The sequence below is a fragment of the Onthophagus taurus genome, unplaced genomic scaffold (assembly GCF_036711975.1).
Source record: "Onthophagus taurus isolate NC unplaced genomic scaffold, IU_Otau_3.0 ScKx7SY_14, whole genome shotgun sequence".
Classification (NCBI taxonomy): Eukaryota; Metazoa; Arthropoda; class Insecta; order Coleoptera; family Scarabaeidae; genus Onthophagus; species Onthophagus taurus.
Genome location: NW_027248939.1, coordinates 1,986,738 through 2,012,776, shown reverse-complemented (window position 1 = coordinate 2,012,776; position 26,039 = coordinate 1,986,738). Strand labels below are relative to the sequence as shown.

The following is a 26,039-nucleotide window of genomic DNA, read 5'->3' as shown; positions in this document are numbered from 1 at the left end:
AATATGGTCAACAGAATTATCGGAACCAAAAGTGATAGAAAGTTCAAACATGTCTCAGAACGGCGTATAACGTCATAATATTACGTTTTGGGCACATTTTGTTTTTTATCTCCAACATGCTCAAAGATGTCATTTGGCGTCTGTATATCACAAATATGGTCAACAGAATTATCGGAACCAAAAGTGATAGAAAGTTCAAACATGTCTCAGAACGGCGTATAACGTCATAATATCACGTTTTGGGCACATTTTGTTTTTTATCTCCAACATGCTCCAACATGTCATTTGGCGCCTGAATATCACAAATATGGTCAACAGAATTATCGGAACCAAAAGTGATAGAAAGTTCAAACATGTCTCAGAACGGCGTATAACGTCATAATATCACGTTTTGAGCACATTTTGTTTTTTATCTCCAACATGCTCAAAGATGTCATTTGGCGTCTGAATATCACAAATATGGTCAAAAGAATTATCGGAACCAAAAGTGATAGAAAGTTCAAACATGTTCCAGAACGGCGTATAACGTCATAATATCACGTTTTGGGCACATTTTGTTTTTTATCTCCAACATGCTCAAAGATGTCATTTGGCGTCTGAATATCACAAATATGGTCAACAGAATTATCGGAACCAAAAGTGATAGAAAGTTCTAGCATGTCTCAGAACGGCGTAAAACGTCATAATATAACGTTTTGGGCACATTTTGTTTTTTATCTCCAACATGCTCAAAGATGTCATTTGGCGTCTGAATATCACCAATATGGTCAACACAATTATCGGAACCAAAAGTGATAGAAAGTTCAAACATGTCTCAGAACGGCGTATAACGTCATAATATCACGTTTTGGGCACATTTTGTTTTTTATCTCCAACATGCTCCAACATGTCATTTGGCGCCTGAATATCACAAATATGGTCAACAGAATTATCGGAACCAAAAGTGATAGAAAGTTCAAACATGTCTCAGAACGGCGTATAACGTCATAATATAACGTTTTGGGCACATTTTGCTTTCTATCTCCAACATGCTCAAAGATGTCATTTGGCGTCTGAATAACACAAATACGGCCAACAGAATTATCGGAACCAAAAGTGATAGAAAGTTCAAACATGTCTCAGAACGGCGTATAACGTCATAATATCACGTTTTGAGCACATTTTGTTTTTTATCTCCAACATGCTCCAACATGTCATTTGGCGCCTGAATATCACAAATATGGTCAACAGAATTATCGGAACCAAAAGTGATAGAAAGTTCAAACATGTCTCAGAACGGCGTATAACGTCAGAATATCACGTTTTGGGCACATTTTGTTTTTTATCTCCAACAGGCTCCAACATGTCATTTGGCGCCTGAATATCACAAATATGGTCAACAGAATTATCGGAACCAAAAGTGATAGAAAGTTCAAACATGTCTCAGAACGCCGTATAACGTCATAATACCACGTTTTGGGCACATTTTGTTTTTTATCTCCAACATGCTCAAAGATGTCATTTGGCGCCTGAATATCACAAATATGGTCAACAGAATTATCGGAACCAAAAGTGATAGAAAGTTCAAACATGTCTCAGAACGGCGTATAACGTCATAATATCACGTTTTGGGCACATTTTGTTTTTTATCTCCAACATGCTCAAAGATGTCATTTGGCGCCTGAATATCACAAATATGGTCAACAGGATTATCGGAACCAAAAGTGATAGAAAGTTCAAACATGTCTCAGAACGCCGTATAACGTCATAATATCACGTTTTGGGCACATTTTGTTTTTTATCTCCAACATGCTCCAACATGTCATTTGGCGCCTGAATATCACAAATATGGTCAACAGAATAATCGGAACCAAAAGTGATAGAAAGTTCAAACATGTTTCAGAACGGCGTATAACGTCAAAATATAACGTTTTGGGCACATTTTGTTTTTTATCTCCAACATGCTCAAAGATGTCATTTGGCGTCTGAATATCACAAATAAGGTCAACAGAATTATCGGAACCAAAAGTGATAGAAAGTTCAAACATGTCTCATAACGGCGTATAACGTCAGAATATCACGTTTTGGGCACATTTTGTTTTTTATCTCCAACAGGCTCCAACATGTCATTTGGCGCCTGAATATCACAAATATGGTCAACAGAATTATCGGAACCAAAAGTGATAGAAAGTTCAAACATGTCTCAGAACGGCGTATAACGTCATAATATAACGTTTTGGGCACATTTTGTTTTCTATCTCCAACATGCTCAAAGATGTCATTTGGCGTCTGAATATCACAAATATGGTCAACAGAATTATCGGAACCAAAAGTGATAGAAAGTTCAAACATGTCTCAGAACGGCGTATAACGTCATAATATCACGTTTTGGGCACATTTTGTTTTTTATCTCCAACATGCTCAAAGATGTCATTTGGCGTCTGAATATCACAAATATGGTCAACAGAATTATCGGAACCAAAAGTGATAGAAAGTTCAAACATGTCTCAGAACGGCGTATAACGTCATAATATCACGTTTTGGGCACATTTTGTTTTTTATCTCCAACATGCTCAAAGATGTCATTTGGCGTCTGAATATCACAAATATGGTCAACAGAATTATCGGAACCAAAAGTGATAGAAAGTTCAAACATGTCTCAGAACGGCGTATAACGTCATAATATAACGTTTTGGGCACATTTTGTTTTTTATCTCCAACATGCTCAAAGATGTCCTTTGGCGTCTGAATATCAAAAATATGGTCAACAGAATTATCGGAACCAAAAGTGATAGAAGGTTCAAACATGGCTCAGAACGGCGTATAACGTTATAATATCACGTTTTGGGCACATTTTGTTTTTTATCTCCAACATGCTCCAACATGTCATTTGGCGCCTGAATATCACAAATATGGTCAACAGAATTATCGGAACCAAAAGTGATAGAAAGTTCAAACATGTCTCAGAACGGCGTATAACGTCATAATATCACGTTTTGGGCACATTTTGTTTTTTATCTCCAACATGCTCCAACATGTCATTTGGCGCCTGAATATCACAAATATGGTCAACAGAATTATCGGAACCAAAAGTGATAGAAAGTTCAATCATGTCTCAGAACGCCGTATAACGTCATAATACCACGTTTTGGGCACATTTTGTTTTTTATCTCCAACATGCTCCAACATGTCATTTGGCGCCTGAATATCACAAATATGGTCAACAGAATTATCGGAACCAAAAGTGATAGAAAGTTCAAACATGTCTCAGAACGGCGTATAACGTCATAATATCACGTTTTGGGCACATTTTGTTTTTTATCTCCAACATGCTCAAAGATGTCATTTGGCGTCTGTATATCACAAATATGGTCAACAGAATTATCGGAACCAAAAGTGATAGAAAGTTCAAACATGTCTCAGAACGGCGTATAACGTCATAATATCACGTTTTGGGCACATTTTGTTTTTTATCTCCAACATGCTCAAAGATGTCATTTGGCGTCTGTATATCACAAATATGGTCAACAGAATTATCGGAACCAAAAGTGATAGAAAGTTCAAACATGTCTCAGAACGGCGTATAACGTCATAATATCACGTTTTGGGCACATTTTGTTTTTTATCTCCAACATGCTCCAACATGTCATTTGGCGCCTGAATATCACAAATATGGTCAACAGAATTATCGGAACCAAAAGTGATAGAAAGTTCAAACATGTCTCAGAACGGCGTATAACGTCATAATATCACGTTTTGGGCACATTTTGTTTTTTATCTTCAACACGCTCCAACATGTCATTTGGCGCCTGAATATCACAAATATGGTCAACAGAATTATCGGAACCAAAAGTGATAGAAAGTTCAAACATGTCTCAGAACGGCGTATAACGTCATAATATAACGTTTTGGGCACATTTTGTTTTCTATCTCCAACATGCTCAAAGATGTCATTTGGCGTCTGAATATCACAAATATGGTCAACAGAATTATCGGAACCAAAAGTGATAGAAAGTTCAAACATGTCTCAGAACGGCGTATAACGTCATAATATCACGTTTTGGGCACATTTTGTTTTTTATCTCCAACATGCTCAAAGATGTCATTTGGCGTCTGAATATCACAAATATGGTCAACAGAATTATCGGAACCAAAAGTGATAGAAAGTTCAAACATGTCTCAGAACGGCGTATAACGTCATAATATCACGTTTTGGGCACATTTTGTTTTTTATCTCCAACATGCTCAAAGATGTCATTTGGCGTCTGAATATCACAAATATGGTCAACAGAATTATCGGAACCAAAAGTGATAGAAAGTTCAAACATGTCTCAGAACGGCGTATAACGTCATAATATAACGTTTTGGGCACATTTTGTTTTTTATCTCCAACATGCTCAAAGATGTCCTTTGGCGTCTGAATATCAAAAATATGGTCAACAGAATTATCGGAACCAAAAGTGATAGAAGGTTCAAACATGGCTCAGAACGGCGTATAACGTTATAATATCACGTTTTGGGCACATTTTGTTTTTTATCTCCAACATGCTCCAACATGTCATTTGGCGCCTGAATATCACAAATATGGTCAACAGAATTATCGGAACCAAAAGTGATAGAAAGTTCAAACATGTCTCAGAACGCCGTATAACGTCATAATATCACGTTTTGGGCACATTTTGTTTTTTATCTCCAACATGCTCCAACATGTCATTTGGCGCCTGAATGTCACAAATATGGTCAACAGAATTATCGGAACCAAAAGTGATAGAAAGTTCAAACATGTCTCACAACGGCGTATAACGTCATAATATAACGTTTTGGGCACATTTTGTTTTCTATCTCCAACATGCTCAAAGATGTCATTTGGCGTCTGAATATCAAAAATATGGTCAACAGAATTATCGGAACCAAAAGTGATAGAAAGTTCAAACATGTCTCAGAACGGCGTATAACGTCATAATATATCGTTTTGGGCACATTTTGTTTTTTATCTCCAACATGCTCCAACATGTCATTTGGCGCCTGAATATCACAAATATGGTCAACAGAATTATCGGAACCAAAAGTGATAGAAAGTTCAAACATGTCTCAGAACGGCGTATAACGTCATAATATCACGTTTTGGGCACATTTTGTTTTTTATCTCCAACATGCTCGAAGATGTCATTTGGCGTCTGAATATCACAAATATGGTCAACAGAATTATCGGAACCAAAAGTGATAGAAAGTTCAAACATGTCTCAGAACGGCGTATAACGTCATGATATAACGTTTTGGGCACATTTTGTTTTTTATCTCCAACATGCTCAAAGATGTCATTTGGCGTCTGAATATCACCAATATGGTCAACACAATTATCGGAACCAAAAGTGATAGAAAGTTCATACATGTCTCAGAACGGCGTATAACGTCATAATATCACGTTTTGGGCACATTTTGTTTTTTATCTCCAACATGCTCCAACATGTCATTTGGCGCCTGAATATCACAAATATGGTCAACAGAATTATCGGAACCAAAAGTGATAGAAAGTTCAAACATGTCTCAGAACGGCGTATAACGTCATAATATAACGTTTTGGGCACATTTTGCTTTCTATCTCCAACATGCTCAAAGATGTCATTTGGCGTCTGAATAACACAAATACGGCCAACAGAATTATCGGAACCAAAAGTGATAGAAAGTTCAAACATGTCTCAGAACGGCGTATAACGTCATAATATCACGTTTTGAGCACATTTTGTTTTTTATCTCCAACATGCTCCAACATGTCATTTGGCGCCTGAATATCACAAATATGGTCAACAGAATTATCGGAACCAAAAGTGATAGAAAGTTCAAACATGTCTCAGAACGGCGTATAACGTCAGAATATCACGTTTTGGGCACATTTTGTTTTTTATCTCCAACAGGCTCCAACATGTCATTTGGCGCCTGAATATCACAAATATGGTCAACAGAATTATCGGAACCAAAAGTGATAGAAAGTTCAAACATGTCTCAGAACGCCGTATAACGTCATAATACCACGTTTTGGGCACATTTTGTTTTTTATCTCCAACATGCTCAAAGATGTCATTTGGCGCCTGAATATCACAAATATGGTCAACAGAATTATCGGAACCAAAAGTGATAGAAAGTTCAAACATGTCTCAGAACGGCGTATAACGTCATAATATCACGTTTTGGGCACATTTTGTTTTTTATCTCCAACATGCTCAAAGATGTCATTTGGCGCCTGAATATCACAAATATGGTCAACAGGATTATCGGAACCAAAAGTGATAGAAAGTTCAAACATGTCTCAGAACGCCGTATAACGTCATAATATCACGTTTTGGGCACATTTTGTTTTTTATCTCCAACATGCTCCAACATGTCATTTGGCGCCTGAATATCACAAATATGGTCAACAGAATAATCGGAACCAAAAGTGATAGAAAGTTCAAACATGTTTCAGAACGGCGTATAACGTCAAAATATAACGTTTTGGGCACATTTTGTTTTTTATCTCCAACATGCTCAAAGATGTCATTTGGCGTCTGAATATCACAAATAAGGTCAACAGAATTATCGGAACCAAAAGTGATAGAAAGTTCAAACATGTCTCAGAACGGCGTATAACGTCAGAATATCACGTTTTGGGCACATTTTGTTTTTTATCTCCAACAGGCTCCAACATGTCATTTGGCGCCTGAATATCACAAATATGGTCAACAGAATTATCGGAACCAAAAGTGATAGAAAGTTCAAACATGTCTCAGAACGGCGTATAACGTCATAATATAACGTTTTGGGCACATTTTGTTTTCTATCTCCAACATGCTCAAAGATGTCATTTGGCGTCTGAATATCACAAATATGGTCAACAGAATTATCGGAACCAAAAGTGATAGAAAGTTCAAACATGTCTCAGAACGGCGTATAACGTCATAATATCACGTTTTGGGCACATTTTGTTTTTTATCTCCAACATGCTCAAAGATGTCATTTGGCGTCTGAATATCACAAATATGGTCAACAGAATTATCGGAACCAAAAGTGATAGAAAGTTCAAACATGTCTCAGAACGGCGTATAACGTCATAATATCACGTTTTGGGCACATTTTGTTTTTTATCTCCAACATGCTCAAAGATGTCATTTGGCGTCTGAATATCACAAATATGGTCAACAGAATTATCGGAACCAAAAGTGATAGAAAGTTCAAACATGTCTCAGAACGGCGTATAACGTCATAATATAACGTTTTGGGCACATTTTGTTTTTTATCTCCAACATGCTCAAAGATGTCCTTTGGCGTCTGAATATCAAAAATATGGTCAACAGAATTATCGGAACCAAAAGTGATAGAAGGTTCAAACATGGCTCAGAACGGCGTATAACGTTATAATATCACGTTTTGGGCACATTTTGTTTTTTATCTCCAACATGCTCCAACATGTCATTTGGCGCCTGAATATCACAAATATGGTCAACAGAATTATCGGAACCAAAAGTGATAGAAAGTTCAAACATGTCTCAGAACGCCGTATAACGTCATAATATCACGTTTTGGGCACATTTTGTTTTTTATCTCCAACATGCTCCAACATGTCATTTGGCGCCTGAATGTCACAAATATGGTCAACAGAATTATCGGAACCAAAAGTGATAGAAAGTTCAAACATGTCTCAGAACGGCGTATAACGTCATAATATAACGTTTTGGGCACATTTTGTTTTCTATCTCCAACATGCTCAAAGATGTCATTTGGCGTCTGAATATCAAAAATATGGTCAACAGAATTATCGGAACCAAAAGTGATAGAAAGTTCAAACATGTCTCAGAACGGCGTATAACGTCATAATATATCGTTTTGGGCACATTTTGTTTTTTATCTCCAACATGCTCCAACATGTCATTTGGCGCCTGAATATCACAAATATGGTCAACAGAATTATCGGAACCAAAAGTGATAGAAAGTTCAAACATGTCTCAGAACGGCGTATAACGTCATAATATCACGTTTTGGGCACATTTTGTTTTTTATCTCCAACATGCTCGAAGATGTCATTTGGCGTCTGAATATCACAAATATGGTCAACAGAATTATCGGAACCAAAAGTGATAGAAAGTTCAAACATGTCTCAGAACGGCGTATAACGTCATGATATAACGTTTTGGGCACATTTTGTTTTTTATCTCCAACATGCTCAAAGATGTCATTTGGCGTCTGAATATCACCAATATGGTCAACACAATTATCGGAACCAAAAGTGATAGAAAGTTCAAACATGTCTCAGAACGGCGTATAACGTCATAATATCACGTTTTGGGCACATTTTGTTTTTTATCTCCAACATGCTCCAACATGTCATTTGGCGCCTGAATATCACAAATATGGTCAACAGAATTATCGGAACCAAAAGTGATAGAAAGTTCAAACATGTCTCAGAACGGCGTATAACGTCATAATATAACGTTTTGGGCACATTTTGCTTTCTATCTCCAACATGCTCAAAGATGTCATTTGGCGTCTGAATAACACAAATACGGCCAACAGAATTATCGGAACCAAAAGTGATAGAAAGTTCAAACATGTCTCAGAACGGCGTATAACGTCATAATATCACGTTTTGAGCACATTTTGTTTTTTATCTCCAACATGCTCCAACATGTCATTTGGCGCCTGAATATCACAAATATGGTCAACAGAATTATCGGAACCAAAAGTGATAGAAAGTTCAAACATGTCTCAGAACGGCGTATAACGTCAGAATATCACGTTTTGGGCACATTTTGTTTTTTATCTCCAACAGGCTCCAACATGTCATTTGGCGCCTGAATATCACAAATATGGTCAACAGAATTATCGGAACCAAAAGTGATAGAAAGTTCAAACATGTCTCAGAACGCCGTATAACGTCATAATACCACGTTTTGGGCACATTTTGTTTTTTATCTCCAACATGCTCAAAGATGTCATTTGGCGCCTGAATATCACAAATATGGTCAACAGAATTATCGGAACCAAAAGTGATAGAAAGTTCAAACATGTCTCAGAACGGCGTATAACGTCATAATATCACGTTTTGGGCACATTTTGTTTTTTATCTCCAACATGCTCAAAGATGTCATTTGGCGCCTGAATATCACAAATATGGTCAACAGGATTATCGGAACCAAAAGTGATAGAAAGTTCAAACATGTCTCAGAACGCCGTATAACGTCATAATATCACGTTTTGGGCACATTTTGTTTTTTATCTCCAACATGCTCCAACATGTCATTTGGCGCCTGAATATCACAAATATGGTCAACAGAATAATCGGAACCAAAAGTGATAGAAAGTTCAAACATGTTTCAGAACGGCGTATAACGTCAAAATATAACGTTTTGGGCACATTTTGTTTTTTATCTCCAACATGCTCAAAGATGTCATTTGGCGTCTGAATATCACAAATAAGGTCAACAGAATTATCGGAACCAAAAGTGATAGAAAGTTCAAACATGTCTCAGAACGGCGTATAACGTCAGAATATCACGTTTTGGGCACATTTTGTTTTTTATCTCCAACAGGCTCCAACATGTCATTTGGCGCCTGAATATCACAAATATGGTCAACAGAATTATCGGAACCAAAAGTGATAGAAAGTTCAAACATGTCTCAGAACGGCGTATAACGTCATAATATAACGTTTTGGGCACATTTTGTTTTCTATCTCCAACATGCTCAAAGATGTCATTTGGCGTCTGAATATCACAAATATGGTCAACAGAATTATCGGAACCAAAAGTGATAGAAAGTTCAAACATGTCTCAGAACGGCGTATAACGTCATAATATCACGTTTTGGGCACATTTTGTTTTTTATCTCCAACATGCTCAAAGATGTCATTTGGCGTCTGAATATCACAAATATGGTCAACAGAATTATCGGAACCAAAAGTGATAGAAAGTTCAAACATGTCTCAGAACGGCGTATAACGTCATAATATCACGTTTTGGGCACATTTTGTTTTTTATCTCCAACATGCTCAAAGATGTCATTTGGCGTCTGAATATCACAAATATGGTCAACAGAATTATCGGAACCAAAAGTGATAGAAAGTTCAAACATGTCTCAGAACGGCGTATAACGTCATAATATAACGTTTTGGGCACATTTTGTTTTTTATCTCCAACATGCTCAAAGATGTCCTTTGGCGTCTGAATATCAAAAATATGGTCAACAGAATTATCGGAACCAAAAGTGATAGAAGGTTCAAACATGGCTCAGAACGGCGTATAACGTTATAATATCACGTTTTGGGCACATTTTGTTTTTTATCTCCAACATGCTCCAACATGTCATTTGGCGCCTGAATATCACAAATATGGTCAACAGAATTATCGGAACCAAAAGTGATAGAAAGTTCAAACATGTCTCAGAACGGCGTATAACGTCATAATATCACGTTTTGGGCACATTTTGTTTTTTATCTCCAACATTCTCCAACATGTCATTTGGCGCCTGAATATCACAAATATGGTCAACAGAATTATCGGAACCAAAAGTGATAGAAAGTTCAATCATGTCTCAGAACGCCGTATAACGTCATAATACCACGTTTTGGGCACATTTTGTTTTTTATCTCCAACATGCTCCAACATGTCATTTGGCGCCTGAATATCACAAATATGGTCAACAGAATTATCGGAACCAAAAGTGATAGAAAGTTCAAACATGTCTCAGAACGGCGTATAACGTCATAATATCACGTTTTGGGCACATTTTGTTTTTTATCTCCAACATGCTCAAAGATGTCATTTGGCGTCTGTATATCACAAATATGGTCAACAGAATTATCGGAACCAAAAGTGATAGAAAGTTCAAACATGTCTCAGAACGGCGTATAACGTCATAATATCACGTTTTGGGCACATTTTGTTTTTTATCTCCAACATGCTCAAAGATGTCATTTGGCGTCTGTATATCACAAATATGGTCAACAGAATTATCGGAACCAAAAGTGATAGAAAGTTCAAACATGTCTCAGAACGGCGTATAACGTCATAATATCACGTTTTGGGCACATTTTGTTTTTTATCTCCAACATGCTCCAACATGTCATTTGGCGCCTGAATATCACAAATATGGTCAACAGAATTATCGGAACCAAAAGTGATAGAAAGTTCAAACATGTCTCAGAACGGCGTATAACGTCATAATATCACGTTTTGGGCACATTTTGTTTTTTATCTTCAACACGCTCCAACATGTCATTTGGCGCCTGAATATCACAAATATGGTCAACAGAATTATCGGAACCAAAAGTGATAGAAAGTTCAAACATGTCTCAGAACGGCGTATAACGTCATAATATAACGTTTTGGGCACATTTTGTTTTCTATCTCCAACATGCTCAAAGATGTCATTTGGCGTCTGAATATCACAAATATGGTCAACAGAATTATCGGAACCAAAAGTGATAGAAAGTTCAAACATGTCTCAGAACGGCGTATAACGTCATAATATCACGTTTTGGGCACATTTTGTTTTTTATCTCCAACATGCTCAAAGATGTCATTTGGCGTCTGAATATCACAAATATGGTCAACAGAATTATCGGAACCAAAAGTGATAGAAAGTTCAAACATGTCTCAGAACGGCGTATAACGTCATAATATCACGTTTTGGGCACATTTTGTTTTTTATCTCCAACATGCTCAAAGATGTCATTTGGCGTCTGAATATCACAAATATGGTCAACAGAATTATCGGAACCAAAAGTGATAGAAAGTTCAAACATGTCTCAGAACGGCGTATAACGTCATAATATAACGTTTTGGGCACATTTTGTTTTTTATCTCCAACATGCTCAAAGATGTCCTTTGGCGTCTGAATATCAAAAATATGGTCAACAGAATTATCGGAACCAAAAGTGATAGAAGGTTCAAACATGGCTCAGAACGGCGTATAACGTTATAATATCACGTTTTGGGCACATTTTGTTTTTTATCTCCAACATGCTCCAACATGTCATTTGGCGCCTGAATATCACAAATATGGTCAACAGAATTATCGGAACCAAAAGTGATAGAAAGTTCAAACATGTCTCAGAACGCCGTATAACGTCATAATATCACGTTTTGGGCACATTTTGTTTTTTATCTCCAACATGCTCCAACATGTCATTTGGCGCCTGAATGTCACAAATATGGTCAACAGAATTATCGGAACCAAAAGTGATAGAAAGTTCAAACATGTCTCAGAACGGCGTATAACGTCATAATATAACGTTTTGGGCACATTTTGTTTTCTATCTCCAACATGCTCAAAGATGTCATTTGGCGTCTGAATATCAAAAATATGGTCAACAGAATTATCGGAACCAAAAGTGATAGAAAGTTCAAACATGTCTCAGAACGGCGTATAACGTCATAATATATCGTTTTGGGCACATTTTGTTTTTTATCTCCAACATGCTCAAAGATGTCATTTGGCGTCTGAATATCACAAATATGGTCAACAGAATTATCGGAACCAAAAGTGATAGAAAGTTCAAACATGTCTCAGAACGGCGTATAACGTCATAATATAACGTTTTGGGCACATTTTGTTTTTTATCTCCAACATGCTCAAAGATGTCCTTTGGCGTCTGAATATCAAAAATATGGTCAACAGAATTATCGGAACCAAAAGTGATAGAAGGTTCAAACATGGCTCAGAACGGCGTATAACGTTATAATATCACGTTTTGGGCACATTTTGTTTTTTATCTCCAACATGCTCCAACATGTCATTTGGCGCCTGAATATCACAAATATGGTCAACAGAATTATCGGAACCAAAAGTGATAGAAAGTTCAAACATGTCTCAGAACGGCGTATAACGTCATAATATCACGTTTTGGGCACATTTTGTTTTTTATCTCCAACATGCTCCAACATGTCATTTGGCGCCTGAATATCACAAATATGGTCAACAGAATTATCGGAACCAAAAGTGATAGAAAGTTCAAACATGTCTCAGAACGGCGTATAACGTCATAATATAACGTTTTGGGCACATTTTGTTTTCTATCTCCAACATGCTCAAAGATGTCATTTGGCGTCTGAATATCACAAATATGGTCAACAGAATTATCGGAACCAAAAGTGATAGAAAGTTCAAACATGTCTCAGAACGGCGTATAACGTCATAATATCACGTTTTGGGCACATTTTGTTTTTTATCTCCAACATGCTCAAAGATGTCATTTGGCGTCTGAATATCACAAATATGGTCAACAGAATTATCGGAACCAAAAGTGATAGAAAGTTCAAACATGTCTCAGAACGGCGTATAACGTCATAATATCACGTTTTGGGCACATTTTGTTTTTTATCTCCAACATGCTCAAAGATGTCATTTGGCGTCTGAATATCACAAATATGGTCAACAGAATTATCGGAACCAAAAGTGATAGAAAGTTCAAACATGTCTCAGAACGGCGTATAACGTCATAATATAACGTTTTGGGCACATTTTGTTTTTTATCTCCAACATGCTCAAAGATGTCCTTTGGCGTCTGAATATCAAAAATATGGTCAACAGAATTATCGGAACCAAAAGTGATAGAAGGTTCAAACATGGCTCAGAACGGCGTATAACGTTATAATATCACGTTTTGGGCACATTTTGTTTTTTATCTCCAACATGCTCCAACATGTCATTTGGCGCCTGAATATCACAAATATGGTCAACAGAATTATCGGAACCAAAAGTGATAGAAAGTTCAAACATGTCTCAGAACGGCGTATAACGTCATAATATCACGTTTTGGGCACATTTTGTTTTTTATCTCCAACATGCTACAACATGTCATTTGGCGCCTGAATATCACAAATATGGTCAACAGAATTATCGGAACCAAAAGTGATAGAAAGTTCAATCATGTCTCAGAACGCCGTATAACGTCATAATACCACGTTTTGGGCACATTTTGTTTTTTATCTCCAACATGCTCCAACATGTCATTTGGCGCCTGAATATCACAAATATGGTCAACAGAATTATCGGAACCAAAAGTGATAGAAAGTTCAAACATGTCTCAGAACGGCGTATAACGTCATAATATCACGTTTTGGGCACATTTTGTTTTTTATCTCCAACATGCTCCAACATGTCATTTGGCGCCTGAATGTCACAAATATGGTCAACAGAATTATCGGAACCAAAAGTGATAGAAAGTTCAAACATGTCTCAGAACGGCGTATAACGTCATAATATAACGTTTTGGGCACATTTTGTTTTCTATCTCCAACATGCTCAAAGATGTCATTTGGCGTCTGAATATCAAAAATATGGTCAACAGAATTATCGGAACCAAAAGTGATAGAAAGTTCAAACATGTCTCAGAACGGCGTATAACGTCATAATATATCGTTTTGGGCACATTTTGTTTTTTATCTCCAACATGCTCCAACATGTCATTTGGCGCCTGAATATCACAAATATGGTCAACAGAATTATCGGAACCAAAAGTGATAGAAAGTTCAAACATGTCTCAGAACGGCGTATAACGTCATAATATCACGTTTTGGGCACATTTTGTTTTTTATCTCCAACATGCTCGAAGATGTCATTTGGCGTCTGAATATCACAAATATGGTCAACAGAATTATCGGAACCAAAAGTGATAGAAAGTTCAAACATGTCTCAGAACGGCGTATAACGTCATGATATAACGTTTTGGGCACATTTTGTTTTTTATCTCCAACATGCTCCAACATGTCATTTGGCGCCTGAATATCACAAATATGGTCAACAGAATTATCGGAACCAAAAGTGATAGAAAGTTCAAACATGTCTCAGAACGGCGTATAACGTCATAATATCACGTTTTGGGCACATTTTGTTTTTTATCTCCAACATGCTCCAACATGTCATTTGGCGCCTGAATATCACAAATATGGTCAACAGAATTATCGGAACCAAAAGTGATAGAAAGTTCAATCATGTCTCAGAACGCCGTATAACGTCATAATACCACGTTTTGGGCACATTTTGTTTTTTATCTCCAACATGCTCCAACATGTCATTTGGCGCCTGAATATCACAAATATGGTCAACAGAATTATCGGAACCAAAAGTGATAGAAAGTTCAAACATGTCTCAGAACGGCGTATAACGTCATAATATCACGTTTTGGGCACATTTTGTTTTTTATCTCCAACATGCTCCAACATGTCATTTGGCGCCTGAATGTCACAAATATGGTCAACAGAATTATCGGAACCAAAAGTGATAGAAAGTTCAAACATGTCTCAGAACGGCGTATAACGTCATAATATAACGTTTTGGGCACATTTTGTTTTCTATCTCCAACATGCTCAAAGATGTCATTTGGCGTCTGAATATCAAAAATATGGTCAACAGAATTATCGGAACCAAAAGTGATAGAAAGTTCAAACATGTCTCAGAACGGCGTATAACGTCATAATATATCGTTTTGGGCACATTTTGTTTTTTATCTCCAACATGCTCCAACATGTCATTTGGCGCCTGAATATCACAAATATGGTCAACAGAATTATCGGAACCAAAAGTGATAGAAAGTTCAAACATGTCTCAGAACGGCGTATAACGTCATAATATCACGTTTTGGGCACATTTTGTTTTTTATCTCCAACATGCTCGAAGATGTCATTTGGCGTCTGAATATCACAAATATGGTCAACAGAATTATCGGAACCAAAAGTGATAGAAAGTTCAAACATGTCTCAGAACGGCGTATAACGTCATGATATAACGTTTTGGGCACATTTTGTTTTTTATCTCCAACATGCTCCAACATGTCATTTGGCGCCTGAATATCACAAATATGGTCAACAGAATTATCGGAACCAAAAGTGATAGAAAGTTCAAACATGTCTCAGAACGGCGTATAACGTCATAATATAACGTTTTGGGCACATTTTGTTTTTTATCTCCAACATGCTCCAACATGTCATTTGGCGCCTGAATATCACAAATATGGTCAACAGAATTATCGGAACCAAAAGTGATAGAAAGTTCAAACATGTCTCAGAACGGCGTATAACGTCATAATATCACGTTTTGGGCACATTTTGTTTTTTATCTCCAACATGCTCAAAGATGTCATTTGGCGTCTGAATATCACAAATATGGTCAACAGAATTATCGGAACCAAAAGTGATAGAAAGTTCAAACATGTCTCAGAACGGCGTATAACGTCATAATATAACGTTTTGGGCACATTTTGTTTTTTATCTCCAACATGCTCCAACATGTCATTTGGCGCCTGAATATCACAAATATGGTCAACAGAATTATCGGAACCAAAAGTGATAGAAAGTTCAAACATGTCTCAGAACGGCGTATAACGTCATAATATCACGTTTTGGGCACATTTTGTTTTTTATCTCCAACATGCTCCAACATGTCATTTGGCGCCTGAATATCACAAATATGGTCAACAGAATTATCGGAACCAAAAGTGATAGAAAGTTCAAACATGTCTCAGAACGGCGTATAACGTCATAATATAACGTTTTGGGCACATTTTGTTTTCTATCTCCAACATGCTCAAAGATGTCATTTGGCGTCTGAATATCAAAAATATGGTCAACAGAATTATCGGAACCAAAAGTGATAGAAAGTTCAAACATGTCTCAGAACGGCGTATAACGTCATAATATATCGTTTTGGGCACATTTTGTTTTTTATCTCCAACATGCTCCAACATGTCATTTGGCGCCTGAATATCACAAATATGGTCAACAGAATTATCGGAACCAAAAGTGATAGAAAGTTCAAACATGTCTCAGAACGGCGTATAACGTCATAATATCACGTTTTGGGCACATTTTGTTTTTTATCTCCAACATGCTCGAAGATGTCATTTGGCGTCTGAATATCACAAATATGGTCAACAGAATTATCGGAACCAAAAGTGATAGAAAGTTCAAACATGTCTCAGAACGGCGTATAACGTCATGATATAACGTTTTGGGCACATTTTGTTTTTTATCTCCAACATGCTCCAACATGTCATTTGGCGCCTGAATATCACAAATATGGTCAACAGAATTATCGGAACCAAAAGTGATAGAAAGTTCAAACATGTCTCAGAACGGCGTATAACGTCATAATATAACGTTTTGGGCACATTTTGTTTTTTATCTCCAACATGCTCCAACATGTCATTTGGCGCCTGAATATCACAAATATGGTCAACAGAATTATCGGAACCAAAAGTGATAGAAAGTTCAAACATGTCTCAGAACGGCGTATAACGTCATAATATCACGTTTTGGGCACATTTTGTTTTTTATCTCCAACATGCTCAAAGATGTCATTTGGCGTCTGAATATCACAAATATGGTCAACAGAATTATCGGAACCAAAAGTGATAGAAAGTTCAAACATGTCCCAGAACGGTGTATAACGTCATAATATCACGTTTTGGGCACATTTTGTTTTTTATCTCCAACATGCTCAAAGATGTCATTTGGCGTCTGAATATCACAAATATGGTCAACTGAATTATCGGAACCAAAAGTGATAGAAAGTTCAAACATGTCTCAGAACGGCGTATAACGTCATAATATCACGTTTTGGGCACATTTTGTTTTTTATCTCCAACATGCTCCAACATGTCATTTGGCGCCTGAATATCACAAATATGGTCAACAGAATTATCGGAACCAAAAGTGATAGAAAGTTCAAACATGTCTCAGAACGGCGTATAACGTCATAATATCACGTTTTGGGCACATTTTGTTTTTTATCTCCAACATGCTCCAACATGTCATTTGGCGCCTGAATATCACAAATATGGTCAACAGAATTATCGGAACCAAAAGTGATAGAAAGTTCAAACATGTCTCAGAACGGTGTATAACGTCATAATATATCGTTTTGGGCACATTTTGTTTTTTATCTCCAACATGCTCCAACATGTCATTTGGCGCCTGAATATCACAAATATGGTCAACAGAATTATCGGAACCAAAAGTGATAGAAAGTTCAAACATGTCTCAGAACGGCGTATAACGTCATAATATCACGTTTTGGGCACATTTTGTTTTTTATCTTCAACACGCTCCAACATGTCATTTGGCGCCTGAATGTCACAAATATGGTCAACAGAATTATCGGAACCAAAAGTGATAGAAAGTTCAAACATGTCTCAGAACGGCGTATAACGTCATAATATCACGTTTTGGGCACATTTTGTTTTTTATCTCCAATATGCTCCAACATGTCATTTGGCGCCTGAATATCACAAATATGGTCAACAGAATTATCGGAACCAAAAGTGATAGAAAGTTCAAACATGTCTCAGAACGGCGTATAACGTCATAATATCACGTTTTGGGCACATTTTGTTTTTTATCTCCAACATGCTCCAACATGTCATTTGGCGCCTGAATATCACAAATATGGTCAACAGAATTATCGGAACCAAAAGTTATAGAAAGTTCAAACATGTCTCAGAACGGCGTATAACGTCATAATATAACGTTTTGGGCACATTTTGTTTTTTATCTCCAACATGCTCCAACATGTCATTTGGCGCCTGAATATCACAAATATGGTCAACAGAATTATCGGAACCAAAAGTGATAGAAAGTTGAAACATGTCTCAGAACGGCGTATAACGTCATAATATCACGTTTTGGGCACATTTTGTTTTTTATCTCCAACATGCTCAAAGATGTCATTTGGCGCCTGAATATCACAAATATGGTCAAAAGAATTATCGGAACCAAAAGTGATAGAAAGTTCAAACATGTCTCAGAACGGCGTATAACGTCATAATATCACGTTTTGGGCACATTTTGTTTTCTATCTCCAACATGCTCAAAGATGTCATTTGGCGTCTGAATAACACAAATACGGTCAACAGAATTATCGGAACCAAAAGTGATAGAAAGTTCAAACATATCTCAGAACGGCGTATAACGTCATAATATATCGTTTTGGGCACATTTTGTTTTTTATCTCCAACATGCTCCAACATGTCATTTGGCGCCTGAATATCACAAATATGGTCAACAGAATTATCGGAACCAAAAGTGATAGAAAGTTCAAACATGTCTCAGAACGGCGTATAACGTCATAATATCACGTTTTGGGCACATTTTGTTTTTTATCTCCAACATGCTCAAAGATGTCATTTGGCGTCTGAATATCACAAATATGGTCAACAGAATTATCGGAACCAAAAGTGATAGAAAGTTCAAACATGTCTCAGAACGGCGTATAACGTCATGATATAACGTTTTGGGCACATTTTGTTTTTTATCTCCAACATGCTCCAACATGTCATTTGGCGCCTGAATATCACAAATATGGTCAACAGAATTATCGGAACCAAAAGTGATAGAAAGTTCAAACATGTCTCAGAACGGCGTATAGCGTCATAATATCACGTTTTGGGCACATTTTGTTTTTTATCTCCAACATGCTCAAAGATGTCATTTGGCGTCTGAATATCACAAATATGGTCAACAGAATTATCGGAACCAAAAGTGATAGAAAGTTCAAACATGTCTCAGAACGGCGTATAACGTCATAATATCACGTTTTGGGCACATTTTGTTTTTTATCTCCAACATGCTCAAAGATGTCATTTGGCGTTTGAATATCACAAATATGGTCAACAGAATTATCGGAACCAAAAGTGATAGAAAGTTCAAACATGTCCCAGAACGGTGTATAACGTCATAATATCACGTTTTGGGCACATTTTGTTTTTTATCTCCAACATGCTCAAAGATGTCATTTGGCGTCTGAATATCACAAATATGGTCAACAGAATTATCGGAACCAAAAGTGATAGAAAGTTCAAACATGTCTCAGAACGGCGTATAACGTCATAATATCACGTTTTGGGCACATTTTGTTTTTTATCTCCAACATGCTCCAACATGTCATTTGGCGCCTGAATATCACAAATATGGTCAACAGAATTATCGGAACCAAAAGTGATAGAAAGTTCAAACATGTCTCAGAACGGCGTATAACGTCATAATATCACGTTTTGGGCACATTTTGTTTTTTATCTCCAACATGCTCCAACATGTCATTTGGCGCCTGAATATCACAAATATGGTCAACAGAATTATCGGAACCAAAAGTGATAGAAAGTTCAAACATGTCTCAGAACGGCGTATAACGTCATAATATAACGTTTTGGGCACATTTTGTTTTTTATCTCCAACATGCTCCAACATGTCATTTATCGCCTGAATATCACAAATATGGTCAACAGAATTATCGGAACCAAAAGTGATAGAAAGTTGAAACATGTCTCAGAACGGCGTATAACGTCATAATATCACGTTTTGGGCACATTTTGTTTTCTATCTCCAACATGCTCAAAGATGTCATTTGGCGTCTGAATAACACAAATACGGTCAACAGAATTATCGGAACCAAAAGTGATAGAAAGTTCAAACATATCTCAGAACGGCGTATAACGTCATAATATATCGTTTTGGGCACATTTTGTTTTTTATCTCCAACATGCTCAAAGATGTCATTTGGCGTCTGAATATCAAAAATATGGTCAACAGAATTATCGGAACCAAAAGTGATAGAAAGTTCAAACATGTCTCAGAACGGCGTATAACGTCATAATATAACGTTTTGGGCACATTTTGTTTTTTATCTCCAACATGCTCAAAGATGTCATTTGGCGTCTGAATATCACAAATATGGTCAACAGAATTATCGGAACCAAAAGTGATAGAAAGTTCAAACATGTCTCAGAACGGCGTATAACGTCATAATATCACGTTTTGGGCACATTTTGTTTTTTATCTCCAACATGCTCAAAGATGTCATTTGGCGTCTGAATATCACAAATATGGTCAACAGAATTATCGGAACCAAAAGTGATAGAAAGTTCAAACATGTCTCAGAACGGCGTATAACGTCATAATATCACGTTTTGGGCACATTTTGTTTTTTATCTCCAACATGCTCCAACATGTCATTTGGCGCCTGAATATCACAAATATGGTCAACAGAATTATCGGAACCAAAAGTGATAGAAAGTTCAAACATGTCTCAGAACGGCGTATAACGTCATAATATCACGTTTTGGGCACATTTTGTTTTTTATCTCCAACATGCTCAAAGATGTCATTTGGCGTCTGAATATCAAAAATATGGTCAACAGAATTATCGGAACCAAAAGTGATAGAAAGTTCAAACATGTCTCAGAACGGCGTATAACGTCATAATATCACGTTTTGGGCACATTTTGTTTTTTATCTCCAACATGCTCAAAGATGTCATTTGGCGTCTGAATATCACAAATATGGTCAACAGAATTATCGGAACCAAAAGTGATAGAAAGTTCAAACATGTGCCAGAACGGCGTATAACGTCATAATATCACGTTTTGGGCACATTTTGTTTTTTATCTCCAACATGCTCAAAGATGTCATTTGGCGTCTGAATATCACAAATATGGTCAACAGAATTATCGGAACCAAAAGTGATAGAAAGTTCAAACTTGTCTCAGAACGGCGTATAACGTCGTAATATCACGTTTTGGGCACATTTTGTTTTTTATCTCCAACATGCTCCAACATGTCATTTGGCGCCTGAATATCACAAATATGGTCAACAGAATTATCGGAACCAAAAGTGATAGAAAGTTCAAACATGTCTCAGAATGGCGTATAACGTCATAATATCACGTTTTGGACACATTTTGTTTTTTATCTCCAACATGCTCAAAGATGTCATTTGGCGTCTGAATATCACAAATATGATCAACAGAATTATCGGAACCAAAAGTGATAGAAAGTTCAAACATGTCTCAGAACGGCGTATAACGTCATAATATCACGTTTTGGGCACATTTTGTTTTTTATCTCCAACATGCTCCAACATGTCACTTGGCGCCTGAATATCACAAATATGGTCAACAGAATTATTGGAACCAAAAGTGATAGAAAGTTCAAACATGTCTCAGAACGGCGTATAACGTCATAATATAACGTTTTGGGCACATTTTGTTTTTTATCTCCAACATGCTCCAACATGTCATTTGGCGCCTGAATATCACAAATATGGTCAACAGAATTATCGGAACCAAAAGTGATAGAAAGTTCAAACATGTCTCAGAACGGCGTATAACGTCATAATATCACGTTTTGGGCACATTTTGTTTTTTATCTCCAACATGCTCCAACATGTCCTTTGGCGCCTGAATATCACAAATATGGTCAACAGAATTATCGGAACCAAAAGTGATAGAAAGTTCAAACATGTCTCAGAACGGCGTATAACGTCATAATATAACGTTTTGGGCACATTTTGTTTTTTATCTCCAACATGCTCAAAGATGTCATTTGGCGTCTGAATATCACAAACATGGTCAACAGAATTATCGGAACCAAAAGTGATAGAAAGTTCAAACATGTCTCAGAACGGCGTATAACGTCATAATATAACGTTTTGGGCACATTTTGTTTTTTATCTCCAACATGCTCCAACATGTCATTTGGCGCCTGAGTATCACAAATATGGTCAACAGAAGTATCGGAACCAAAAGTGATAGAAAGTTCAAACATGTCTTAGAACGGCGTATAACGTCATAATATAACGTTTTGGACACATTTTGTTTTTTATCTCCAACATGCCAAAAGATGTCATTTGGCGTCTGAATATCACAAATATGGTCAACAGAATTATCGGAACCAAAAGTGATAGAAAGTTCAAACATGTCTCAGAACGGCGTATAACTTCATAATATAACGTTTTGGGCACATTTTGTTTTTTATCTCCAACATGCTCAAAGATGTCCTTTGGCGTCTGAATATCAAAAATATGGTCAACAGAATTATCGGAACCAAAAGTGATAGAAAGTTCAAACATGTCTCAGAACGGCGTATAACGTCATAATATCACGTTTTGGACACATTTTGTTTTTTATCTCCAACATGCTCAAAGATGTCATTTGGCGTCTGAATATCACAAATATGGTCAACAGAATTATCGGAACCAAAAGTGATAGAAAGTTCAAACATGTCTCAGAACGGCGTATAACGTCATAATATCACGTTTTGGGCACATTTTGTTTTTTATCTCCAACATGCTCATAGATGTCATTTGGCGTCTGAATATCACAAATATGGTCAACAGAATTATCGGAACCAAAAGTGATAGAAAGTTCAAACATGTCTCAGAACGGCGTATAACGTCATAATATAACGTTTTGAGCACATTTTGTTTTTTATCTCCAACATGCTCAAAGATGTCATTTGGCGTCTGAATATCAAAAATATGGTCAACAGAAGTATCGGAACCAAAAGTGATAGAAAGTTCAAACATGTCTCAGAACGGCGTATAACGTCATAATATAACGTTTTGGACACATTTTGTTTTTTATCTCCAACATGCTCAAAGATTGTAACGGTTCCGTTCGAGGTTATTGAATTTCCTTGTGATTTGTCTGTAATTGTTAGAAGTCGGGGAATTATATACCATTTTGTTTATTTACCTTGTTATAATTTTTGTTTTTTTGTTACTGCAAGCCGAACTTGGAAACACTTGAAAATCCTTTCCTTTTCATCACTTTTCTTAAATCCTTTCCTTTCGCTCATTTTAAACGCCTTTTTCTTTTTCATTACCTTCATTACAATCACACAATAGATCTTAACCTTAAAACTTTTCTTTTTCTCTTCTTCGTTACTATCATGAATTTTGTTTACATTTTTAAGTTCGGACTGTCAATAATAGAGGGAGGGAGTGATTTTGAATTCTTGGCACCGCGCGATTTTATAACGAGTTTTTTGGTTAAAATCTTGGGAAATGAATACCCGTGCGCGATTTTACTCTTCCTCTTTTGAAACCAGCCTTTGTAGTGTTTGGATGGTTAACAAGAATTTTAAGTCGACATTTTGGTATAATTCTGTGTAGAATTTTGGATCGATTTATATCCGTATTTATCGGGATCTGAGTTAATTAATCCTTTAATTTTTCGTTTGGAAATTATTCAACGATTACGGTTTCACCGGATTTATTGCACATTTTTACAAAGACTATTCATTTTGCTGGTTAAAACCTCATACCACCTTGAGGTAGGTTTTTCTTTTTACATTTTCTCTAATTTTGGCTTAATACTAACTTAAACCTAAATTCATTTAAACTCCTTTCACACTACATAAAAACATCCATCCCTACATTCTTGCCTAATTATCTATTTACATTTTTCTTTCTTTTTTTACACGCTAGGTTTTTTTTTTCTGAGAGCCTTATTCCTTATATAAGTTCTTGGGAAATCTCCCATCCCGGAAACAAGTACTACCTGGAATAAAGAAGTAAATTAGAAGCTACATAACCCAAGTTTCCTGTACTTACCATCGAACAAGTGTTTCCAAAGGAGGTTTGCTGGATTTTGTTGCTGTATCTACGTATAATTGTTGTCATCGTGAAGTCATCATCCTTCGTTCAAAAGAGTTTGGAATAAAGGTCAGAATTTTCCTTTTTATACAAAAAGAATATCAGTGTGGCTAGATACTTTTGTATTTTTTTTATAAAGTAAGATTTTCTTTTGTACTTACCATTTAATTTTTTTGTTAACTTCACTGGTTCATTTTGTTCATTTCACTTTAAACCAGTTCCTTATTATTATTATCTCATTTTAATTGTCAATTAATTTTTCTTGTAAAGTTATCGGATTTATTAGGGGTGTTATTAATTTCGGTATTGATTTCGATTTTGTTTTCTTTTCCGTTCGCCTGATCGAGCGCTCGGGTCAATCGGGGACGTGTCGCGATCATTATTTAGATTTGTTTTAATTTTGTTTTATTCAGCTCATTATTATTTTCTTTCTCTTTTACCCCCCTAATTATTCGGGATTTTTTTTTGAACAATCTCCGTTATTTTATTTACTACTTATATACTTTATATTTTGTTTTACCATATTTTTTTTTCCTTAATAAATTTGTTTTTATATGGTATATGATTTCGCGATTTCTTTGTGTTTTGTTATATGTTGGTGTTGTCGAACCTTTTCCCTTCCAGCCCTCTTCGCAGTTAGAGCGATCTGTAACTGAAACTGCGTGGCGCCTTATAAATTCAAACCCACCCCATCTTCACTGGGAAGCCGAGGTGTTGCAGATCTGTATTTTTTTAAAAGGGGTTCGATTGTGTTGTTGCCGTTTTGTTGAAAAGCCGCCACAAGATGTCATTTGGCGTCTGAATATCACAAATATGGTCAACAGAATTATCGGAACCAGAAGTGATAGAAAGTTCAAACATTTCTCAGAACGGCGTATAACGTCATAATATAACGTTTTGGACACATTTTGTTTTTTATCTCCAACATGCTCAAAGATGTCATTTGGCGTCTGAATATCACAAATATGGTCAACAGAATTATCGGAACCAAAAGTGATAGAAAGTTCAAACATGTCTCAGAACGGCGTATAAAGTCATAATATAACGTTTTGGACACATTTTGTTTTTTATCTCCAACATGCTCAAAGATGTCATTTGGCGTCTGAATATCACAAATATGGTCAACAGAATTATCGGAACCAAAAGTGATAGAAAGTTCAAACATGTCTCAGAACGGCGTATAACTTCATAATATAACGTTTTGGGCACATTTTGTTTTTTATCTCCAACATGCTCAAAGATGTCCTTTGGCGTCTGAATATCAAAAATATGGTCAACAGAATTATCGGAACCAAAAGTGATAGAAAGTTCAAACATGTCTCAGAACGGCGTATAACGTCATAATATCACGTTTTGGACACATTTTGTTTTTTATCTCCAACATGCTCAAAGATGTCATTTGGCGTCTGAATATCACAAATATGGTCAACAGAATTATCGGAACCAAAAGTGATAGAAAGTTCAAACATGTCTCAGAACGGCGTATAACGTCATAATATCACGTTTTGGGCACATTTTGTTTTTTATCTCCAACATGCTCATAAATGTCATTTGGCGTCTGAATATCACAAATATGGTCAACAGAATTATCGGAACCAAAAGTGATAGAAAGTTCAAACATGTCTCAGAACGGCGTATAACGTCATAATATAACGTTTTGG

The 26,039-nt window shown here is 36.4% G+C and overlaps 1 long non-coding RNA gene across 1 annotated transcript; it reads right to left on the bottom strand.

Annotated features, from left to right (window-relative positions):
• Positions 1–23,978: 23,978 nt before the first annotated feature.
• On the bottom strand, positions 23,979–25,126 carry LOC139432321 (uncharacterized). The gene is made up of 3 exons (XR_011642158.1): positions 24,540–25,126; positions 24,337–24,459; positions 23,979–24,283 (listed from the first exon to the last, which is right to left on the bottom strand). It is a non-coding gene; the product is annotated as an uncharacterized lncRNA (long non-coding RNA).
• Between the last annotated feature and the right edge of the window lie 913 nt (positions 25,127–26,039).